Source organism: Lissotriton vulgaris, unplaced genomic scaffold (genome assembly GCF_964263255.1).
Source record: "Lissotriton vulgaris unplaced genomic scaffold, aLisVul1.2 SCAFFOLD_510, whole genome shotgun sequence".
Taxonomy (NCBI): domain Eukaryota; kingdom Metazoa; phylum Chordata; class Amphibia; order Caudata; family Salamandridae; genus Lissotriton; species Lissotriton vulgaris.
In genome coordinates, this window is record NW_028246922.1 from 865,163 (window position 1) to 880,796 (window position 15,634).

Consider the following 15,634-nt stretch of genomic DNA (forward strand, 5'->3'; position numbering starts at 1 on the left):
CATCTATCTTCCATTAGTGGCCCTATGCATACAAGCAGCGTACCAGCATAGACATCTATCTAGCATTGGTGGCCCTTTGCATACAAGCAGTGTTCCAGCATAGACATCTATCTTCAATTAGTGGCCCTGTGCATACAAGCAGTGTACCAGCATAGACATGTATCTAGCATTGGTGGCCCTGTGCATACAAGCAGTGTTCCAGCATAGACATCTATCTTCCATTAGTGGCCCTGTGCATACAAGCAGTGTACCAGCATAGACATCTACCTTCCATTAGTGGCCCTGTGCATACAAGCAGTGTACCAGCATTGACATCTATATAGCATTGGTGGCCCTGTGCATACAAGCAGTGTACCAGCATAGACATCTATCTAGCATTGGTGGCCCTGTGCATACAAGCAGTGTACCAGCATAGACATCTATCTTCCATTAGTGGCCCTGTGCATACAAGCAGTGTACCAGCATAGACATCTGTCTAGCATTGGTGGCCCTGTGCATACAAGCAGTGTACCAGCATAGACATCTATCTTCCATTAGTGGCCCTGTGCATACAAGCAGTGTACCAGCATAGACATCTATCTAGCATTAGTGGCCCTGTGCATACAAGCAGTGTTCCAGCATAGACATCTATCTTCCATTAGTGGCCCTGTGCATACGAGCAGTGTACCAGCATAGACATCTATCTAGCATTGGTGGCCCTGTGCATACAAGCAGTGTACCAGCATAGACATCTATCTAGCATTCGTGGCCCTGTGCATACAAGCAGTGTACCAGCATAGACATCTATCTTCCATTAGTGGCCCTGTGCATACAAGCAATGTACCAGCATAGACATATATCTAGCATTGGTGGCCCTGTGCATACAAGCAGTGTTCCAGCATAGACATCCATCTTCCATTAGTGGCCCTGTGCATACAAGCAGTGTACCAGCATAGACATCTATCTTCCATTAGTAGCCCTGTGCATACAAGCAGTGTACCAGCATAGACATCTATCTAGCATTGGTGGCCCTGTGCATACAAGCAGTATACCAGCATAGACATCTATCTTCCATTAGTGGCCCTTTGCATACAAGCAAGCAGTGTACCAGCATAGACATCTATCTAGCATTGGTGGCCCTGTGCATACAAGCAGTGTACCAGCATAGACATCTATCTAGCATTGGTGGCCCTGTGCATACAAGCAGTGTTCCAGCATAGACATCTATCTTCCATTAGTGGCCCTGTGCATACAAGCAGTGTACCAGCATAGACATCTATCTAGCATTGGTGGCCCTGTGCATACAAGCAGTGTACCAGCATAGACATCTATCTTCCATTAGTGGCCCTGTGCATACAAGCAGTGTACCAGCATAGACATCTATCTAGCATTGGTGACCCTGTGCATACAAGCAGTGTACCAGCATAGACATCTATCTTCCATTAGTGGCCCTGTGCATACAAGCAGTGTACCAGCATAGACATCTATCTAGCATTGGTGGCCCTGTGCATACAAGCCGTGTTCCAGCATAGACATCTATCTAGCATTGGTGGCCCTGTGCATACAAGCAGTGTTCCAGCATAGACATCTATCTTCCATTAGTGGCCCTGTGCATACAAGCAGTGTACCAGCATAGACATCTATCTTCCATTAGTGGCCCAGTGCATACAAGCAGTGTACCAGCATAGAAATCTATCTAGCATTGGTGGCCCTGTGCATAAAAGCAGTGTACCAGCATAGAAATCTATCTTACATTAGTGGCCCTGTGCATACAAGCAGTGTACCAGCATAGACATCTATCTTCCATTAGTGGCCCTGTGCATACAAGCAGTGTACCAGCATAGACATCTATCTTCCATTGGTGGCCCTGTGCATACAAGCAGTGTTCCAGCATAGACATCCATCTCCCATTAGTGACCCTGTGCATACAAGCAGTGTACCAGCATAGACATCTATCTTCCATTAGTGGCCCTGTGCATACAAGAAGTGTACCAGCATAGACAACTATCTAGCATTGGTGGCCCTGTGCATACAAGAAGTGTACCAGCGTAGACATCTATCTAGCATTGGTGGCCCTGTGCATACAAGAAGTGTACCAGCATAGACATCTATCTAGCATTGGTGGCCCTGTGCATACAAGCAGTGTACCAGCATAGACATCTATCTTCCATTAGTGGCCCTGTGCATACAAGCAGTGTACCAGCATAGACATCTTTCTAGCATTGGTGGCCCTGCTCATACAAGCAGTGTACCAGCATAGACATCTATCCTCCATTAGTGGCCCTGTGCATACAAGCAGTGTACCAGCATAGACATCTATCTAGCATTGGTGGCCCTGTGCATACAAGCAGTGTTCCAGCATAGACATCTATCTTCCATTAGTGACCCTGTGCATACAAGCAGTGTACCAGCATAGACATCTATCTTCCATTAGTGGCCCAGTGCATACAAGCAGTGTACCAGCATTGAAATCCATCTAGCATTGGTGGCCCTGTGCATAAAAGCAGTGTACCAGCATAGACATCTATCTAGCATTGGTGGCCCTGTGCATACAAGCAGTGTACCAGCATAGACATCTATCTAGCATTGATGGCCCTGTGCATACAAGCAGTGTTCCAGCATAAACATCTATCTTCCATTAGTGGCCCTGTGCATACAAGCAGTGTACCAGCGTAGACATCTATCTAGCATTGGTGGCCACGTGCATACAAGCAGTGTTCCAGCATAGACATCTATCTTCCATTAGTGGCCCTGTGCATACAAGCAGTGTACCAGCATAGACATCTATCTTCCATTAGTGGCCCAGTGCATACAAGCAGTGTACCAGCATAGAAATCTATCTAGCATTGGTGGCCCTGTGCATAAAAGCAGTGTACCAGCATAGACATCTATCTTCCATTAGTGGCCCTGTGCATATAAGCAGTGTACCAGCATAGACATCTATCTAGCATTGATGGCCCTGTGCATACAAGCAGTGTACCAGCATAGACATCTATCTTCCATTAGTGGTCCTGTGCATACAAGCAGTGTACCAGCATAGACATCTATCTAGCATTGGTGGCCCTGTGCATACAAGCAGTGTTCCAGCATAGACATCTATCTTCCATTAGTGGCCCTGTGCATACAAGCAGTGTACCAGCATAGACATCTATCTAGCATTGGTGGCCCTGTGCATACAAGCAGTGTACCAGCATAGACATCTATCTTCCATTAGTGGCCCTGTGCATACAAGCAGTATACCAGCATAGACATCTATCTAGCATTGGTGGCCCTGTGCATACAAGCAGAGTTCCAGCATAGACATCTATCTTCCATTAGTGGCCCTATGCATACAAGCAGTGTACCAGCATAGACATCTATCTAGCATTGGTGGCCCTTTGCATACAAGCAGTGTTCCAGCATAGACATCTATCTTCAATTAGTGGCCCTGTGCATACAAGCAGTGTACCAGCATAGACATTTATCTAGCATTGGTGGCCCTGTGCATACAAGCAGTGTTCCAGCATAGACATCTATCTTCCATTAGTGGCCCTGTGCATACAAGCAGTGTACCAGCATAGACATCTACCTTCCATTAGTGGCCCTGTGCATACAAGAAGTGTACCAGCATTGACATCTATATAGCATTGGTGGCCCTGTGCATACAAGCAGTGTACCAGCATAGACATCTATCTTCCATTAGTGGCCCTGTGCATGCAAGCAGTGTACCAGCATAGACATCTATCTAGCATTGGTGGCTCTGTGCATACAAGCAGTGTACCAGCATAGACATCTATCTAGCATTGGCGGCCCTGTGCATACAAGCAGTGTACCAGCATAGACATCTATCTTTCATTGGTGGCCCTGTGCATACAAGCAGTGTACCAGCATAGAGATCTATCTTCCATTAGTGGTCCTGTGCATACAAGCAGTGTTCCAGCATAGACATCTATCTTCCATTAGTGGCCCTGTGCATACTAGCAGTGTACCAGCATAGACATCTATCTTCCATTAGTGGCCCTGCGCATACAAGCAGTGTACCAGCATAGACATCTATCTAGCATTGGTGGCCCTGTGCATACAAGAAGTGTACCAGCATAGTCATCTATCTAGCATTGGTGGCCCTGTGCATACAAGCAGTGTACCAGCATAGACATCTATCTTCCATTGGTGGCCCTGTGCATACAAGCAGTGTTCCAGCATAGACATCCATCTCCCATTAGTGGCCCTGTGCATACAAGCAGTGTACCAGCATAGACATCTATCTTCCATTAGTGGCCCTCTGCATACAACCAGTGTACCAGCATAGACAACTATCTAGCATTGGTGGCCCTGTGCATACAAGAAGTGTTCCAGCATAGACATCCATCTCCCATTAGTGACCCTGTGCATACAAGCAGTGTACCAGCATAGACATCTATCTTCCATTAGTGGCCCTGTGCATACAAGAAGTGTACCAGCATAGACAACTATCTAGCATTGGTGGCCCTGTGCATACAAGAAGTGTACCAGCGTAGACATCTATCTAGCATTGGTGGCCCTGTGCATACAAGAAGTGTACCAGCATAGACATCTATCTAGCATTGGTGGCCCTGTGCATACAAGCAGTGTACCAGCATAGACATCTATCTTCCATTAGTGGCCCTGTGCATACAAGCAGTGTACCAGCATAGACATCTTTCTAGCATTGGTGGCCCTGCTCATACAAGCAGTGTACCAGCATAGACATCTATCCTCCATTAGTGGCCCTGTGCATACAAGCAGTGTACCAGCATAGACATCTATCTAGCATTGGTGGCCCTGTGCATACAAGCAGTGTTCCAGCATAGACATCTATCTTCCATTAGTGACCCTGTGCATACAAGCAGTGTACCAGCATAGACATCTATCTTCCATTAGTGGCCCAGTGCATACAAGCAGTGTACCAGCATTGAAATCCATCTAGCATTGGTGGCCCTGTGCATAAAAGCAGTGTACCAGCATAGACATCTATCTAGCATTGGTGGCCCTGTGCATACAAGCAGTGTACCAGCATAGACATCTATCTAGCATTGATGGCCCTGTGCATACAAGCAGTGTTCCAGCATAAACATCTATCTTCCATTAGTGGCCCTGTGCATACAAGCAGTGTACCAGCGTAGACATCTATCTAGCATTGGTGGCCACGTGCATACAAGCAGTGTTCCAGCATAGACATCTATCTTCCATTAGTGGCCCTGTGCATACAAGCAGTGTACCAGCATAGACATCTATCTTCCATTAGTGGCCCAGTGCATACAAGCAGTGTACCAGCATAGAAATCTATCTAGCATTGGTGGCCCTGTGCATAAAAGCAGTGTACCAGCATAGACATCTATCTTCCATTAGTGGCCCTGTGCATATAAGCAGTGTACCAGCATAGACATCTATCTAGCATTGATGGCCCTGTGCATACAAGCAGTGTACCAGCATAGACATCTATCTTCCATTAGTGGTCCTGTGCATACAAGCAGTGTACCAGCATAGACATCTATCTAGCATTGGTGGCCCTGTGCATACAAGCAGTGTTCCAGCATAGACATCTATCTTCCATTAGTGGCCCTGTGCATACAAGCAGTGTACCAGCATAGACATCTATCTAGCATTGGTGGCCCTGTGCATACAAGCAGTGTACCAGCATAGACATCTATCTTCCATTAGTGGCCCTGTGCATACAAGCAGTATACCAGCATAGACATCTATCTAGCATTGGTGGCCCTGTGCATACAAGCAGAGTTCCAGCATAGACATCTATCTTCCATTAGTGGCCCTATGCATACAAGCAGTGTACCAGCATAGACATCTATCTAGCATTGGTGGCCCTTTGCATACAAGCAGTGTTCCAGCATAGACATCTATCTTCAATTAGTGGCCCTGTGCATACAAGCAGTGTACCAGCATAGACATTTATCTAGCATTGGTGGCCCTGTGCATACAAGCAGTGTTCCAGCATAGACATCTATCTTCCATTAGTGGCCCTGTGCATACAAGCAGTGTACCAGCATAGACATCTACCTTCCATTAGTGGCCCTGTGCATACAAGAAGTGTACCAGCATTGACATCTATATAGCATTGGTGGCCCTGTGCATACAAGCAGTGTACCAGCATAGACATCTATCTTCCATTAGTGGCCCTGTGCATGCAAGCAGTGTACCAGCATAGACATCTATCTAGCATTGGTGGCTCTGTGCATACAAGCAGTGTACCAGCATAGACATCTATCTAGCATTGGCGGCCCTGTGCATACAAGCAGTGTACCAGCATAGACATCTATCTTTCATTGGTGGCCCTGTGCATACAAGCAGTGTACCAGCATAGAGATCTATCTTCCATTAGTGGTCCTGTGCATACAAGCAGTGTTCCAGCATAGACATCTATCTTCCATTAGTGGCCCTGTGCATACTAGCAGTGTACCAGCATAGACATCTATCTTCCATTAGTGGCCCTGCGCATACAAGCAGTGTACCAGCATAGACATCTATCTAGCATTGGTGGCCCTGTGCATACAAGAAGTGTACCAGCATAGTCATCTATCTAGCATTGGTGGCCCTGTGCATACAAGCAGTGTACCAGCATAGACATCTATCTTCCATTGGTGGCCCTGTGCATACAAGCAGTGTTCCAGCATAGACATCCATCTCCCATTAGTGGCCCTGTGCATACAAGCAGTGTACCAGCATAGACATCTATCTTCCATTAGTGGCCCTCTGCATACAACCAGTGTACCAGCATAGACAACTATCTAGCATTGGTGGCCCTGTGCATACAAGAAGTGTACCAGCGTAGACATCTATCTAGCATTGGTGGCCCTGTGCATACAAGAAGTGTACCAGCATAGACATCTATCTAGCATTGGTGGCCCTGTGCATACAAGCAGTGTACCAGCATAGACATCTATCTTCCATTAGTGGCCCTGTGCATACAAGCAGTGTACCAGCATAGACATCTGTCTAGCATTGGTGGCCCTGTGCATACAAGCAGTGTACCAGCATAGACATCTATCTTCCATTAGTGGCCCTGTGCATACAAGCAGTGTACCAGCATAGACATCTATCTAGCATTAGTGGCCCTGTGCATACAAGCAGTGTTCCAGCATAGACATCTATCTTCCATTAGTGGCCCTGTGCATACGAGCAGTGTACCAGCATAGACATCTATCTAGCATTGGTGGCCCTGTGCATACAAGCAGTGTACCAGCATAGACATCTATCTAGCATTGGTGGCCCTGTGCATACAAGCAGTGTACCAGCATAGACATCTATCTTCCATTAGTGGCCCTGTGCATACAAGCAATGTACCAGCATAGACATCTATCTAGCATTGGTGGCCCTGTGCATACAAGCAGTGTTCCAGCATAGACATCCATCTTCCATTAGTGGCCCTGTGCATACAAGCAGTGTACCAGCATAGACATCTATCTTCCATTAGTAGCCCTGTGCATACAAGCAGTGTACCAGCATAGACATCTATCTAGCATTGGTGGCCCTGTGCATACAAGCAGTATACCAGCATAGACATCTATCTTCCATTAGTGGCCCTTTGCATACAAGCAAGCAGTGTACCAGCATAGACATCTATCTAGCATTGGTGGCCCTGTGCATACAAGCAGTGTTCCAGCATAGACATCTATCTTCCATTGGTGGCCCTGTGCATACAAGCAGTGTACCAGCATAGACATCTATCTAGCATTGGTGGCCCTTTGCATACAAGCAGTGTACCAGCATAGACATCTATCTAGCATTGGTGGCCCTGTGCATACAAGCAGTGTACCAGCATAGACATCTATCTTCAATTAGTAGCCCTGTGCATACAAGCAGTGTACCAGCATAGACATCTATCTAGCATTGGTGGCCCTGTGCATACAAGCAGTGTACCAGCATAGACATCTATCTAGCATTGGTGGCCCTGTGCATACAAGCAGTGTACCAGCATAGACATCTATCTTCCATTGGTGGCCCTGTGCATACAAGCAGCGTACCAGCATAGACATCTATCTTCCACTAGTGGCCCTGTGCATACAAGCAGTGTAACAGCATAGACATCTATCTAGCATTGGTGGCCCTGTGCATACAAGCAGTGTTCCAGCATAGACATCTATCTTCCATTAGAGGCCCTGTGCATACAAGCAGTGTACCAGCATAAACATCTATCTAGCATTGGTGGCCCTGTGCATACAAGCAGTGTTCCAGCATAGACTTCTATCTTCCATTAGTGGCCCTGTGCATACTAGCAGTGTACCAGCATAGACATCTATCTTCCATTAGTGGCCCCGTGCATACAAGCAGTGTACCAGCATAAACATCTATCTAGCATTGGTGGCCCTGTGCATACAAGAAGTGTACCAGCATAGACATCTATCTAGCATTGGTGGCCCTGTGCATACAAGAAGTGTACCAGCATAGACATCTATCTAGCATTGGTGGCCCTGTGCATACAAGCAGTGTACCAGCATAGACATATATCGTCCATTAGTGGCCCTGTGCATACAAGCAGTGTACCAGCATAGACATCTATCTAGCATTGGTGGCCCTGTGCATACAAGCAGTGTACCAGCCTAGACATCTATCTTCCATTAGTGGCCTTGTGCATACAAGCAGTGTACCAGCATAGACATCTATCTAGCATTGGTGGCCCTGTGCATACAAGCAGTGTACCAGCATAGACATCTATCTTCCATTAGTAGCCCTGTGCATACAAGCAGTGTACCAGCATAGACATCTATCTAGCATTGGTGGCCCTGTGCATACAAGCAGTGTTCCAGCATAGACATCTATCTTCCATTAGTGGCCCTGTGCATACAAGCAGTGTACCAGCATAGACAGCTATCTAGCATTGGTGGCCCTGTGCATACAAGCAGTGTACCAGCATAGACATCTATCTAGCATTGGTGGCCCTGTGCATACAAGCAGTGTACCAGCATAGACATGTATCTTCCATTAGTGGCCCTGTGCATACAAGCAGTGTACCAGCATAGACATCTATCTAGCATTGGTGGCCCTGTGCATACAAGAAGTGTTCCAGCATTGACATCTATCTTCCATTAGTGGCCCTGTGCATACAAGCAGTGTACCAGCATAGACATCTATCTTCCATTAGTAGCCCTGTGCATACAAGCAGTGTACCAGAATAGACATCTATCTAGCATTGGTGGCCCTGTGCATACAAGCAGTATACCAGCATAGACATCTATCTTCCATTAGTGGCCCTATGCGTACAAGCAGTGTACCAGCATAGACATCTATCTAGCATTGGTGGCCCTGTGCATACAAGCAGTATTCCAGCATAGACATCTATCTTCCATTGGTGGCCCTGTGCATACAAGCAGTGTACCAGCATAGACATCTATCTAGCATTGGTGGTCCTGTGCATACAAGCAGTGTAGCAGCATAGACATCTATCTAGCATTGGTGGCCCTGTGCATACAAGCAGTGTACCAGCATAGACATCTATCTTCCATTAGTGGCCCTGTGCATACAAGCAGTGTACCAGCATAGACATCTATCCAGCATTGGTGGCCCTGTGCATACAAGCAGTGTTCCAGCATAGACATCTATCTTCCATTAGTGGCCCGTGCATACTAGCAGTGTACCAGCATAGACATCTATCTAGCATTGGTGGCCCTGTGCATACAAGCAGTGTTCCAGCATAGACATCTATCTTCCATTAGTGGCCCTGTGCATACAAGCAGTGTACCAGCATAGACATCTATCTAGCATTGGTGGCCCTGTGCATACAAGAAGTGTACCAGCATAGACATCTATCTAGCATTGGTGGCACTGTGCATACAAGAAGTGTACCAGCATAGACATCTATCTAGCATTGGTGGCCCTGTGCATACAAACAGTGTACCAGCATAGACAACTATCTAGCATTGGTGGCCCTGTGCATACAAGAAGTGTACCAGCGTAGACATCTATCTAGCATTGGTGGCCCTGTGCATACAAGAAGTGTACCAGCATAGACATCTATCTAGCATTGGTGGCCCTGTGCATACAAGCAGTGTACCAACATAGACATCTATCTTCCATTAGTGGCCCTGTGCATACAAGCAGTGTTCCAGCATACACATCTATCTTCCATTGGTGGCCCTGTGCATACAAGCAGTGTACCAGCATAGACATCTATCTTCCATTAGTGGCCCAGTGCATACAAGCAGTGTACCAGCATAGAAATCTATCGAGCATTGGTGGCCCTGTGCATAAAAGCAGTGTGCCAGCATAGAAATCTATCTTACATTAGTGGCCCTGTGCATACAAGCAGTGTACCAGCATAGACATCTATCTAGCATTGGTGGCCTGTGCATACAAGCAGTGTACCAGCATAGACATCTATCTTCCATTAGTGGCCCTGTGCATACAAGCAGTGTACCAGCATAGACATCTATCTAGCATTGGTGGCCCTGTGCATACAAGCAGTGTTCCAGCATAGACATCTATCTAGCATTGGTGGCCCTGTGCATACAAGCAGTGTTCCAGCATAGACATCTATCTTCCATTAGTGGCCCTGTGCATACAAGCAGTGTACCAGCATAGACATCTATCTTCCATTAGTGGCCCTGTGCATACAAGCAGTGTACCAGCATAGACATCTATCTAGCATTGGTGGCCCTGTGCATACAAGAAGTGTACCAGCGTAGACATCTATCTAGCATTGGTGGCCCTGTGCATACAAGAAGTGTACCAGCATAGACATCTATCCAGCATTGGTGGCCCTGTGCATACAAGCAGTGTACCAGCATAGACATCTATCTTCCATTAGTGGCCCTGTGCATACAAGCAGTGTACCAGCATAGACATCTATCTAGCATTGGTGGCCCTGTGCATACAAGCAGTGTACCAGCATAGACATCTATCTTCCATTAGTGGCCGTGTGCATACAAGCAGTGTACCAGCATAGACATCTATCTAGCATTGGTGGCCCTGTGCATACAAGCAGTGTTCCAGCATAGACATCTATCTTCCATTAGTGACCCTGTGCATACACGGTGTGTCCCAGCATAGACATCTATCTTCCATTAGTGGCCCAGTGCATGCAAGCAGTGTACCAGCATTGAAATCCATCTAGCATTGGTGGCCCTGTGCATAAAAGCAGTGTACCAGCATAGACATCTATCTTCCATTAGTGGCCCTGTGCATACAAGCAGAGTACCAGCATAGGCATCTATCTTGCATTGGTGGCCCTGTGCATACAAGCAATGTTCCAGCATAGACATCTATCTTCCATTGGTGGCCCTGTGCATACAAGCAGTGTACCAGCATAGACATCTATCTTCCACTAGTGGCCCTGTGCATACAAGCAGTGTAACAGCATAGACATCTATCTAGCATTGGTGGCCCTGTGCATACAAGCAGTGTTCCAGCATAGACATCTATCTTCCATTAGTGGCCCTGTGCATACTAGCAGTGTACCAGCATAGACATCTATCTTCCATTAGTGGCCCCGTGCATACAAGCAGTGTACCAGCATAAACATCTATCTAGCATTGGTGGCCCTGTGCATACAAGCAATGTTCCAGCATAGACATCTATCTTCCATTGGTGGCCCTGTGCATACAAGCAGTGTACCAGCATAGACATCTATCTTCCACTAGTGGCCCTGTGCATACAAGCAGTGTAACAGCATAGACATCTATCTAGCATTGGTGGCCCTGTGCATACAAGCAGTGTTCCAGCATAGACATCTATCTTCCATTAGTGGCCCTGTGCATACTAGCAGTGTACCAGCATAGACATCTATCTTCCATTAGTGGCCCCGTGCATACAAGCAGTGTACCAGCATAAACATCTATCTAGCATTGGTGGCCCTGTGCATACAAGCAATGTTCCAGCATAGACATCTATCTTCCATTGGTGGCCCTGTGCATACAAGCAGTGTACCAGCATAGACATCTATCTTCCACTAGTGGCCCTGTGCATACAAGCAGTGTAACAGCATAGACATCTATCTAGCATTGGTGGCCCTGTGCATACAAGCAGTGTTCCATCATAGACATCTATCTTCCATTAGTGGCCCTGTGCATACTAGCAGTGTACCAGCATAGACATCTATCTTCCATTAGTGGCCCCGTGCATACAAGCAGTGTACCAGCATAAACATCTATCTAGCATTGGTGGCCCTGTGCATACAAGCAGTGTACCAGCATAAACATCTATCTAGCATTGGTGGCCCTGTGCATACAAGCAGTGTTCCAGCATAGACATCTATCTTCCATTAGTGGCCCTGTGCATACTAGCAGTGTACCAGCATAGACATCTATCTTCCATTAGTGGCCCCGTGCATACAAGCAGTGTACCAGCATAAACATCTATCTAGCATTGGTGGCCCTGTGCATACAAGAAGTGTACCAGCATAGACATCTATCTAGCATTGGTGGCCCTGTGCATACAAGAAGTGTACCAGCATAGACATCTATCTAGCATTGGTGGCCCTGTGCATACAAGCAGTGTACCAGCATAGACATATATCGTCCATTAGTGGCCCTGTGCATACAAGCAGTGTACCAGCATAGACATCTATCTAGCATTGGTGGCCCTGTGCATACAAGCAGTGTACCAGCCTAGACATCTATCTTCCATTAGTGGCCTTGTGCATACAAGCAGTGTACCAGCATAGACATCTATCTAGCATTGGTGGCCCTGTGCATACAAGCAGTGTACCAGCATAGACATCTATCTTCCATTAGTAGCCCTGTGCATACAAGCAGTGTACCAGCATAGACATCTATCTAGCATTGGTGGCCCTGTGCATACAAGCAGTGTTCCAGCATAGACATCTATCTTCCATTAGTGGCCCTGTGCATACAAGCAGTGTACCAGCATAGACAGCTATCTAGCATTGGTGGCCCTGTGCATACAAGCAGTGTACCAGCATAGACATCTATCTAGCATTGGTGGCCCTGTGCATACAAGCAGTGTACCAGCATAGACATGTATCTTCCATTAGTGGCCCTGTGCATACAAGCAGTGTACCAGCATAGACATCTATCTAGCATTGGTGGCCCTGTGCATACAAGAAGTGTTCCAGCATTGACATCTATCTTCCATTAGTGGCCCTGTGCATACAAGCAGTGTACCAGCATAGACATCTATCTTCCATTAGTAGCCCTGTGCATACAAGCAGTGTACCAGAATAGACATCTATCTAGCATTGGTGGCCCTGTGCATACAAGCAGTATACCAGCATAGACATCTATCTTCCATTTGTGGCCCTATGCGTACAAGCAGTGTACCAGCATAGACATCTATCTAGCATTGGTCGCCCTGTGCATACAAGCAGTATTCCAGCATAGACATCTATCTTCCATTGGTGGCCCTGTGCATACAAGCAGTGTACCAGCATAGACATCTATCTAGCATTGGTGGTCCTGTGCATACAAGCAGTGTAGCAGCATAGACATCTATCTAGCATTGGTGGCCCTGTGCATACAAGCAGTGTACAAGCATAGACATCTATCTTCCATTAGTGGCCCTGTGCATACAAGCAGTGTACCAGCATAGACATCTATCCAGCATTGGTGGCCCTGTGCATACAAGCAGTGTTCCAGCATAGACATCTATCTTCCATTAGTGGCCCGTGCATACTAGCAGTGTACCAGCATAGACATCTATCTAGCATTGGAGGCCCTGGGCATACAAGCAGTGTTCCAGCATAGACATCTATCTTCCATTAGTGGCCCTGTGCATACTAGCAGTGTACCAGCATAGACATCTATCTTCCATTAGTGGCCCTGTGCATACAAGCAGTGTACCAGCATAGACATCTATCTAGCAGTGGTGGCCCTGTGCATACAAGAAGTGTACCAGCATAGACATCTATCTAGCATTGGTGGCCCTGTGCATACAAGCAGTGTACCAACATAGACATCTATCTTCCATTAGTGGCCCTGTGCATACAAGCAGTGTTCCAGCATACACATCTATCTTCCATTGGTGGCCCTGTGCATACAAGCAGTGTACCAGCATAGACATCTATCTTCCATTAGTGGCCCAGTGCATACAAGCAGTGTACCGGCATAGAAATCTATCTAGCATTGGTGGCCCTGTGCATAAAAGCAGTGTACCAGCATAGAAATCTATCTTACATTAGTGGCCCTGTGCATACAAGCAGTGTACCAGCATAGACATATATCTAGCATTGGTGGCCTGTGCATACAAGCAGTGTACCAGCATAGACATCTATCTTCCATTAGTGGCCCTGTGCATACAAGCAGTGTAATAGCATAGACATCTATCTAGCATTGGTGGCCCTGTGCATACAAGCAGTGTTCCAGCATAGACATCTATCTAGCATTGGTGGCCCTGTGCATACAAGCAGTGTTCCAGCATAGACATCTATCTTCCATTAGTGGCCCTGTGCATACAAGCAGTGTACCAGCATAGACATCTATCTTCCATTAGTGGCCCTGTGCATACAAGCAGTGTACCAGCATAGACATCTATCTAGCATTGGTGGCCCTGTGCATACAAGAAGTGTACCAGCGTAGACATCTATCTAGCATTGGTGGCCCTGTGCATACAAGAAGTGTACCAGCATAGACATCTATCCAGCATTGGTGGCCCTGTGCATACAAGCAGTGTACCAGCATAGACATCTATCTTCCATTAGTGGCCCTGTGCATACAAGCAGTGTACCAGCATAGACATCTATCTAGCATTGGTGGCCCTGTGCATACAAGCAGTGTACCAGCATAGACATCTATCTTCCATTAGTGGCCGTGTGCATACAAGCAGTGTACCAGCATAGACATCTATCTAGCATTGGTGGCCGTGTGCATACAAGCAGTGTACCAGCATAGACATCTATCTAGCATTGGTGGCCCTGTGCATACAAGCAGTGTTCCAGCATAGACATCTATCTTCCATTAGTGACCCTGTGCATACACGGTGTGTCCCAGCATAGACATCTATCTTCCATTAGTGGCCCAGTGCATGCAAGCAGTGTACCAGCTTCGAAATCCATCTAGCATTGGTGGCCCTGTGCATAAAAGCAGTGTACCAGCATAGACATCTATCTTCCATTAGTGGCCCTGTGCATACAAGCAGAGTACCAGCATAGGCATCTATCTAGCATTGGTGGCCCTGTGCATACAAGCAGTGTTCCAGCATAGACATCTATCTTCCATTGGTGGCCCTGTGCATACAAGCAGTGTACCAGCATAGACATCTATCTAGCATTGGTGGCCCTGTGCATACAAGCAGTGTACCAGCATAGACATCTATCTAGCATTGGTGGCCCTGTGCATACAAGCATTGTACCAGCATATACATCTATCTTCCATTGGTGGCCCTGTGCATACAAGCAGTGTACCAGCATAGACATCTATCTTCCATTAGTGGCCCTGCGCATACAAGCAGTGTACCAGCATAGACATCTATCTAGCATTGGTGGCCCTGTGCATACAAGAAGTGTACCAGCATAGTCATCTATCTAGCATTGGTGGCCCTGTGCATACAAGCAGTGTACCAGCATAGACATCTATCTTCCATTGGTGGCCCTGTGCATACAAGCAGTGTTCCAGCATAGACATCCATCTCCCATTAGTGGCCCTGTGCATACAAGCAGTGTACCAGCATAGACATCCATCTTCCATTAGTGGCCCTGTGCATACAAACAGTGTACCAGCATAGACAACTATCTAGCATTGGTGGCCCTGTGCAT